This window comes from Sciurus carolinensis, chromosome 4 (assembly GCF_902686445.1).
Source record: "Sciurus carolinensis chromosome 4, mSciCar1.2, whole genome shotgun sequence".
Lineage (NCBI taxonomy): Eukaryota > Metazoa > Chordata > Mammalia > Rodentia > Sciuridae > Sciurus > Sciurus carolinensis.
This window is the reverse complement of record NC_062216.1, coordinates 27,495,948-27,504,290: the sequence shown is the minus strand read 5'-3', so window position 1 is coordinate 27,504,290 and position 8,343 is coordinate 27,495,948. Positions and strand designations below refer to the sequence as shown.

The 8,343-nt window shown below is 35.8% G+C and overlaps 1 long non-coding RNA gene across 1 annotated transcript; it reads right to left on the bottom strand.

Annotated features, from left to right (window-relative positions):
- Positions 1–303: 303 nt before the first annotated feature.
- On the bottom strand, positions 304–5,872 carry LOC124983666 (uncharacterized). The gene is made up of 3 exons (XR_007108479.1): positions 5,763–5,872; positions 919–1,041; positions 304–443 (listed from the first exon to the last, which is right to left on the bottom strand). It is a non-coding gene; the product is annotated as an uncharacterized LOC124983666 (long non-coding RNA).
- Positions 5,873–8,343: the final 2,471 nt, after the last annotated feature.

The following is an 8,343-nucleotide window of genomic DNA, read 5'->3' as shown; positions in this document are numbered from 1 at the left end:
AAGCTTCACTTCGGTGGCATAAAACTAAGTTTGGGTAATAGAGGTTATGTTGTTCAACCCAGTTGCAAAAACCATTCTAAGCACAAATGTTCCAGGTTCAGTTGACATCTTAAGGGAAACTTTTAAATGGTTTCAATAAAAAATAAATCTCTTTTACAGAGTTTAAAAATAATTAAGTTAATAAAACAGCTATTTATTTTTAACTGATGAAAGATTATAGGGTAGTTTTAAAAGATAATTTTGTCTGTAGTTCGTTACATTTCAACAAACATATTGAGAATTAGTTTCCAATTGGTGTAATTACTTTAAAACTCCTTTTGTCAAGGATACTTGCATAAAATAAGTTCTACCTCTCTCCTGGGAGGATCTGAACTGTGAAGGCTGAACCCAGCAGCTGCTTCCCCCTGCATTACCAGTCTCAGTGATTCCAGCAGGATGTAAGCCTGAGGGAAATAAGAGAAAGGGGTCAATTATAGAACAGAGAAGCAGCAGATTCTAAATCAGGGCAAATGCATGAGCTCCCAGGTGGAAATTGGAGGGAGTACTCGAGTGTGCTTCCATTTTTTTTTCACAAGTTTAAAATTTATGATGTCTAAAATTAGTAAATATCTAAGATATCTCCTGAGACTTCATCTGGTTAGAAGTATTTGATAATTTTTTTTTCTTTTTTTTAGGAAACACTAATTAGATCACTTTTAAAATTTAATATCAGTGCTTCAAACACAGTTGTTAAAGTTCCATATAAAATGTTTTTCTATTCATGAATTGGTTTGTCAATAATTTGTAAGGATTTTCTATTTTTAACAAATCTGATTGGATTTAAAAGTGATAACAGGTATCTATATAAATAAAACATAAAGACAGGACACACGTATATATTTTTCTAGAAATCTGGACAGGATATTTGAATGGCCTTACTTAAAATCTAGGCTAGATGTCACTAAGATGTTCACTTTGGGCTTTTTCTGAAGCATTCTCAAGGAGATAGGTGGTCTCTACAGCAACATAAAGTAGGGTTCAACAAGAGGTTTGAGTAAAAGCCTATGAGGAGAGAAAGAAAAAAAAAAAGGCTTAATTCTCTATAAACAAGACAACAAATAGTGATGTCAGATTTGAGCCCCAAAATTAGCAGTTACAAGGACAGATATTGCAGTCTCAGTCCTTGGTTTGCAATTCAATTGTTTTTCAAAATGGACAACTTTATAATGGACATCAGGAAGAATAACATAAAACCTTTTAAATTCAACAATGTTTAATAATTCTCCCCAGATATAATGGAAAGTCCAGCTAATAATAAACGTTTGATGACACAATAAAGAACCAGGAAGTCAGGATTCAAATGTGTTTCTTGGGAGATCACTTTCCTAAGTGACTAAGAATGTATTCCAGAGAGTATTGCACCAAATGCAGAGCTTCTGCGTATCACTTGAAGCCAGCATGCAGGATGCACTAAGTCAAGCACATTGTAAGGATTTCAGTATTGCTGAATATAAAATGTGAATTCAGATACAAAAGGACAAAGTAATAAGCACAGCAGTGAAATCAAAAAAGAGTTAGACACACAGGGATTTCAGAGTAAAACATAGAAGAGAGGATCCACCCCCATGGCATCATATTTAATGTCGAGATCTACTCAAGGTAAATAAAATGGATAGCTCTTAGGATGGAATGAAGGCCCGTTCCATTTCCCTCCTCATACCCACATATTTCTACATTTTTAAATCATAAAAACAAGTTAACACCATCTATAACATAATTTTTACTTAGTAGGACCACAGGAGACTTGTTTATAAATATGGGAAGGAAATGTACAGTCAATTGCACATATACTTCTCATTTCATTTCTTGAAGTCCTTTCCACTTGCCTAAACTTCAATAAAATGGAGACCAGGCAGAGATCTGATCTCTCTCAGAGCTCAAAGAGCATGGTATCTTTCAAGGGTTACAGTCATGGCTGCAGCTATCATTTAGTTGAATAACTCCACTAGTTACTTAGGGGCATTATTTGGTATTTAGTTGATAGTTGATGATCTTCAATTCTCTAGAACAGATTTTTTTCCTTATCTCTAGGTCCATTTAACCAGTTGCCCACTAAACACTCCCAATTGCATCAAGGGCTCCTTATACTCAACATTCACCAACTAATTCATTTCTATTTTCCCTCCTGCTAAGAAAAAACTTTTAGATTCTTTTTCCTGTTTGAATAACAGACCTTCCTTTTGTATACTTTTTCTAGATGAATAACAGCACCATCCATCCAAGGACCCAAGTCTTGGAAAGTTAGTAAAGTCTCCTTGTCCCTCTCCCCTACCTCTACCCTAAACATGACCCAATTGGTCATCAGTCCCTTCAGTTTTGCCTTCTATTTATCTTCTCTTCTGGATTGTTGCAAGAGCCCCTGTTCTCCCTGTCTCCAATTTCTCCATCCCACACCATCCTTCTTTCACATTGCAGTTGGGAGTTCATCCTTTCTAATATGTTTTCATCATCTTTCCATTCACTTTCAGGGGGAAAAAATCCAAATTGTTAGCATAGCATATGAGACACATCATCTGCTTGCTTCTTTCTCTAATTTCATCTCCTACATTTCTGATTCCAATGACATGAAACTAACTGTAATGCCCAAAGTTGTCTCCTTCTTCCCTACCTTCATGCTTTGGTTAATGTTACCTGGAATGCCCTTTATGCCATTTCAGTCTAGATAGTTCCTACTCTGTCATAATATTTTCTAGTTCCCAGAACACTACTCCTAACTGAGTTCTTAAAAACCCATGCTAAAAGATAGTTAAACAGATGCTAAATTTCCAGTATTGTTTACTTAAAACAGAATGGAATACCTTTTGTGACTTAATTCCTGAGACACAGAATAGATTTTGTTTTTATTTGCTCAGTTTTACTTTCCACTGACTGCTAATAAGTCTTTGAGTGAGAGGTTGAAGGGATGGAATAGGGTGAAATATGAATTGGAATATATCTTTTACCAAAATGTTATATCTAAATGATATGAGAAACTTGGTCAAATAAACAAAACACACACACACACATGCACACACACACACATATGCAAAGAAACTGAAAGAAGAGGTTCTTAGCCATCTTCCTAAGTAAAGTTAACCATTCCCCTCCTCTTCTCTCCTCCTTCCTACCTCCATCACACTCTCCCGAAACATACACACATAACCTTTGCTTAAGGTAAAAATCACTGTGTTCTTTTAAATCCCCGAGGTTTCATATTTTATTGCTCCAAAAGTCTGCCTCCCCGAGATTCTTGTATGGACTAGTTATTTCCCTCTGTGAAGAAGCTATTTAGTTCGTTCTTGCCTGGTTTGGAAGAACCCAAGGGAGGCAGTTCTTGCAGTCCTGTCTCCTTCTACTCCCCTCCTCCCCTCAGTCCTGGCTGGAGCAGCGAGTCTGTCAGTCCCAGGCAAGAGACAAGGCAGACAAAGATTCGTTTGTAAAGAACCTCCTTCCAGCACCTCCTCTCTTCTCCGTTTGCTCAAACTCACCCTGCGAGTTAGAGTGTTAAAGAAGATTCTTCTGCCAACGAGACCAAAAGGAAAGAAGGAAAAGGTATGTAATTTTTTTTTTCTGTAGAAAGTATTTTATGTCTTTATTTTGCTCCAAATTGCTGCCATAGATTAGAACAGAAATGTATGCATGTGTTGAGTCAGGAAGGAAAGACAGTGAGACAGAGATGCTCTAAGGAGATGGTGTCTGAGCTTTGAAAAAGATGATGTTTCCTGGGATAAAGGAAAAGAACCAGATCAAAAGATGATAGAAAATGTATATTCCTTGTCTGGGAAAGCCATTTAATTATGGATTTAAGGAGAGGCAGGCTTCTCACTCTTATTTATTCCATGCACAAATCCTCTCTGACTCTTGTCCCACACAACAGAACTTATCCTGTCCCATAGTATTACGTGTGAATGGTGAAGCATATGATTGTTTTAAATGTAATAGTTATACTGCTTAATTACCTACTTTACATGAAGCTAACTTCCATGTCTAAGAAAGCTTTTTTTTTTTTTTTTTTTTTTTTTAACTTTTAAAAATCCTTATTCCTGAAAAGAAACTGGTATTAACATGTGATACAAAGAGGAATTCATTGAATTCATCCTTGGTGTTCCCACCATGGAACACAACACAGTGTCTGTACTGCTAAGATAAAGGAAACACTTTTTCCTTTGGGGACTTAGAAAAAATTTCTCTTTAAAATTCCTTAGCTTAGTTACTCAGGCTATGAGACGCTGTCCCCAGTTTTGGTCCTTTCCTCTTATGATGATGATTTTTTGTGGCCAGGAAAACAGTTAGCATGGTGCAGACTAGATATTAATATCATACTCTAGCATTTTCTGAGAGGCCTGAAGGCAGGTGAGAATGCAGATTTTGCTTTTCCACAGATGAAGGTATCTTAGCTAATCAGGCTACTGCCTGTTATAGGGATGTTTGAAAGGTTTACCCACTTTCTAATGCCACTTCTGTTCCTTTACATACACTTTGAGAAATCACGCTTCAGGACTTGGACATTCTAGCACAAACCTATTCCGAGACAGTTAATAAGAAAAAGAGAATTTTTAAATAACAGTGATTTTCTTTATCCAAAAGAGATGAGAAACATTAGAGCCTGGGCAATTTTAATCTCTTCCATCTATAATTTTGATAGTTCAGATGTCAATTTCTAGGCTGAAGTTTTCATTTGTTTTTGCAGTTTTGCTTCACTCTTGTTGCTTTTGGAGAGAAATCTGAAAATGGACTGCTCTTTCTGTCTAATTCATCAACTCTGTTTCATTCCATTGCTCTTAATACCAGTTCCCAGAACTGACATCAGCTGCCTGTATGAGCATTGCACCATAAATGTCTGAATACATAAACTGCAATGCCCTGTTAGTTTTGGCCATTTCAGGGGACAATTTTTCTCTTTAAGTCTCCATTTAATTCCAGCCATTCAAAAGCTTGCTGGTGCCAAATACCCTCCCAGAATCAAAATTTGCAATTCCCTACCAAATGATGGTGGCAAAAATATATTGCTTCATTGGAAATGTCTTGCTTATAATTCTATACCCTCTGCCTTGATTTTTTAAAAGAATTTTACCAACACTGGGATATGAATGGTATCATACAACACTGGGAACAATGTTAATTACACAAAACTGAACTTTTTAAAAAAAGCAATGTATAACCAACTAAGGTTCTCTTGCTATTCCTTCAGAGCTTCCGTTTTTAACTTTGTTTTCTTTTATAATTTGGAGGCACTCCAGGAGAAATTTTAAATGCATGTACTCCAACTGAAAGAGAAAAAAATAGAGTAAATTTGCTTAAAGTTGGCCAAAATCTGGTTTGCACTTGAAAATATATTGTTTTGATGGATAACCAAGGATTAAGGTTGGTGTCTTTTAGTGAAGAAAACAACCAATACATCCCAGGAACATACTGATTCAGACATTTTTCCATTTGCTAAATACAAGTTATCTGTACTTAGGCAAAGGAAGAAGAGAAGGCTTCAGTTAAAAGGTGTAATTTATAAAGTGTTGAAAAAACTACCATCAATGCTTGCCGGGTGTGGAACTTTCCATAGTTGTATGTGACTGAGACTGGCAGAAATACTAACTACTTTGTGCTCTGGTGTGGACATGAGGTGCATGGTATGGTTACATGCCTGCTTTCCTGGCAACTTATTTATTCATTCCTTCAGTGAATGTTTTCAAATATTTACACTGAAAACAGGTGCTCTGAGAGATTAAAAAAAAATTTCTAATCCTTACCTTCATGATGCTGGCATCTCCTCTTCCAGTCCTCTGAATATTGAACCACCCCAAGGCCTCCACGTTCTGCTTCACTCCTCTTGCTCTCCCAGACTCATAGCTACAAATAGAATTAATAAATACCTTGATTACTTTCAAATTTGTGTTTTCCAGCCCTGACCTTTATACTCATATTCAGATGCCAAGTTACTCAACATCATCACTTGAATGTGTAATAGACACCTCAAACTTAACTATCACAAATACTCTTCATTCCCCCAAATTCCCCCAAAACTGACTCCTTGCAATTCTTTCTTGGCTCAGTAAATGGCAATACCATTCAGGCCCCAAACCAAAGAGTCATCCTTGATTCTTGCTCTCTTGCCTCATATCTCCCATCAGTTCTCACCCAAAGTCTCTTGTCTTCTGCTTCCAATCTTGCACCAATATAACAAAAATCTGTTTTTTTAAGACATAAATCAGTCCCTGTCACTATCCTGTCTAAATCTTCCATGTTTTCCAATATATTCAATAAAGTCTAAATTCCTTATCATGTCCTATAAGACCCTTTGTGATCATTCCAGTCTTCTTTACTGTCTATTATCAAATTCACAGAACGACCAATTCACTAACTTTTTTTTTTTTTTTTGACTCTCAGTGAATTTCCAACTCCTACATATCCAGTTATAGCCATATTCTCCATATGGTTAACTGACTTATATAACATGCTGACAATCACAAGGCATTATTTAGTCAAATTCACAGGTCTTATAATACAAATTATACACAAGGCTATGGAAACAGCAAGGAAGCTGTGAGAGTGGTATTAACTGGATCAAGGAAGACTTCTTAGAAGATATGAGTTTGAGGTTTGTCTTTTATGGATGTTTTGGCCAGAAACCAACAAAGGGGGGGAAATGAAAATAAAAGGAAGAGGTAAGAAGTAACAACAAGTCAAAGACACACGTATAGGAGGAAAGAGATGACTGGACAGACTGGCTAGCTCAACAGGAATGAATGACAGGTGTGAGGAAGTAGAAGGAAGACCTTTCAGATACCAAGAAACCTATCTAGGACTTTGCCCAAGACAAAAAAACAAAAAGTGTTTTTTGAGAATCATGTACTCATTTCAACAAATATGAGCCAAACATTGTATTAGCTACCGAGTGCGAGGTGGCAAACAAACAGACTACTGTCATGGAGCTTTCAGTCTAATGGGAATGATAGACATAAAATGAATAATTTCTCAAATACTTCAAATTGTGATAAGTATCATTAAAGAAGAGAATACTGTAAGGTGGAAGCTACCTCAGATTAGAAGGCCTTTGGAGGAACGACATTGAAACTGAGACCTAAATATTGAGAAGCCAGTCAAGTAGAAAGCATTTCTGGTAGACAGGGAAATATATAGACAGACAATAATGGGAGAAGAAATATTTCCTTTTAATTATAATGAAATAATCTATAAACATTTATCAAAATTTTTTCTTTAAAATGGGTGAAATGGTTTATTTTCCAATAAAACATAAATAATCAAAATTAACTCAGAAAACTATGTAACAATTGGCATGTGCTTTTACTAAAAATTATTCATTGCTAATCTGAAATTAAACATAGATATCATGTATTTTACCTGGCATCCTTACACTTTAACAATGCTAAGCATTGTTGTCTCAGTGGAGATACTGTGCATATAATGAGAGACACAGACTATAAAATAGGTCAGGAGTGATGATATACAGATTTTTAATTCACCTGCTTTTATGTAGCAGAGTGTAATGGACATTCTGAGGAATAAACCTCTATTAATTCCAAATTTCATATGCATTTTCTGAGCTTTCCACTCACATATCTTTTCCATCTAGTCTCATTACCTTATAACCCATATTTCCTCTCAAAATCTTTCACTGATTTTTAACCTGTTTCTCTTACTAATCTTCCATACAGTTCATAAATGTCTGAGTCTCCCTGTATTGTGTCCTTGGTCATCTCATTTCCTCCTCATCAATGTAGAACAAAACAAAACAAAAAAACCAAAAAACTAAACTCTAAAATGTTAGCCACAGTTCTCCCTATACTGAAACTCTGGTTGAATTTTATATTATCTATGCCTTTTTGTATTTTGTGTTTTATATTATGTACGCTTTTTTTGTATTTTGTGTGCACTGGTTTTTTGTTTTATTAAGAAAACATATTTTTGGTTAAAAACAAAAAAAAACCAATCAGGTATATAGTTAAAATAAGAATCACTGGGGAGGGGGAACAGCTGATTATCATAAAGAGAACTCATAAACCAACTGTATTATATGTAGGTAAGATAAGAAGGCAAGTAGGAGCCCAAGTTGGCTAATTGCATGACCTTGTCCAAAAGCCACATAAGTTGGACAGAATTAAGCTAGAAATAAAAACAAGCCTACATAATAAAAAACTAGGAAGATCAAAGCTGTGAAAGATATGAATATTGGCATGGGAGCATGGTTTAGTGGTAGAACTAAACTTGAAGCCTGGCATGCTTCAAGTCCTGGGGTCAATCCCTAGCACACACACATGCCCACCAAAGAAAAAAAGAAAAGGAAAAGAAAAAAAGAAAAAGAAAAACTGT